Consider the following 1,464-nt stretch of genomic DNA (forward strand, 5'->3'; position numbering starts at 1 on the left):
AGAGAAAACGGATGTTTTCCAAAGATGATGTCCCTCTCCGCTATTCATACGGAGGTTGTTAACAGCTTGCTGGTGCAACATATATTTATTTTCATGGACCTTGCTCTGTTTCAAAGAAACAAAAAAGAAAGCTGGCTGATGTGAAAACAAATTTGGGAAAGAAAGAAAATTCAACTGCCCTTGCGGGGTATCGAACTCGCGTCTTCTCGCTTTCTGGGTGAGCGCCCTAGACCACTAGAAGTCGCTTTCTGGTGGAAGTGTCAGCAATTGTGAGCTTTGGCCTGAGTTAGGTCCGACGGTCCCGTTCAGTGCACACGAACTCTTAAGATAGACTAATATTCGTTGTCTTTGTAGTCTAGTACACTTACGAAGGTTTTAACAACTGGATGTTGCGAAGATATATTTTGGAAAGAGAGAAAATTCAACTGCCCCTGCGGGGAATCGAACCCACGTCCTTTCACTTTCCGGGTGAACGCCCTAGACCACTAGACTACAGAGGCACCGAATCTCTCAATCTTTCCTTGGAGCTCGTGTACACTGAAAGGGACCGTACATGGACGGCCGGACCAGACTCAGGCCAAGCTCACAACTGCTGACGCTGCCACCAGATGGCGACTTATACAAGGATGACGTCACTCTCCGCTACCATACGAAGGTTTTAACAACTGGATGTTGCGAAGATATATTTTGGAAAGAGAGAAAATTCAACTGCCCCTTCGCAACATCCAGTTGTTAAAACCTTCGTATATGATAGCTGAGAGTGACGTCATCCTTGTATCTATGCACCTTGTATCTATCACCCGCAAGTGAGAAGACATGGGAACGATTCCCCGCCAGGGAAGGTGAATTTACTTTCTTTCCTAAATTCATCTTCACATCAGCCAGCTATTAAAAACCCTCGGATGGATGTTTTTCCTAATATCCGGATCGTAGATAACCCTTAAGAATACCTTGATTGTTTGCAGGGATCAGTTAAAACCACCGCCATACATCTATCCACGACAAGTGACATACTTTGGTCATACTTGCATTATGTGAATATGATTCATTTTGCATTTTTCTACTTTTGTTATGTTTATCTTACTTAAGTCGTGGTTTCAGGCAACATAATTTCTCAGGCATCACAGAGATCATCCTATTACTCTTGAATTTCCTTATATTGATATGATTTGTGGGTCATTCTTTAAGGCCTTATTCAAGCTGCTGATAGAGTCTGAGACTCGTGTCCACCGTTAAAATATAGTATTCAGTATTTAATGGTCATGATTGGTTTGAGCTATTTCTTTACAGCTATATCAATTGATCTTACCGGAATCATCTGATGATTTCTCAAAGAATGCACATCTCAATTCAACCGAACGTGATAACTTTTCTCTATACTGTCTTATGTGTGAATGTTCATATCCATGAAAATATCAGGAAATATATTAATTGATCTCAAATTGTGTGAGAGATTTCTTCCAC

At 41.3% G+C, this 1,464-nt stretch overlaps 1 non-coding gene across 1 annotated transcript; it reads right to left on the reverse strand.

The window, feature by feature from the left end:
• Positions 1–426: 426 nt before the first annotated feature.
• TRNAS-GGA (transfer RNA serine (anticodon GGA)) lies at positions 427–500 on the reverse strand. The gene has a single exon. It is a non-coding gene; the product is annotated as a tRNA-Ser (tRNA).
• Between the last annotated feature and the right edge of the window lie 964 nt (positions 501–1,464).

Source organism: Pholcus phalangioides, unplaced genomic scaffold (assembly GCF_987345545.1).
Source record: "Pholcus phalangioides strain wild (caught in Gottingen) unplaced genomic scaffold, Ppha-v1.0 ptg000024l_1, whole genome shotgun sequence".
Lineage (NCBI taxonomy): Eukaryota > Metazoa > Arthropoda > Arachnida > Araneae > Pholcidae > Pholcus > Pholcus phalangioides.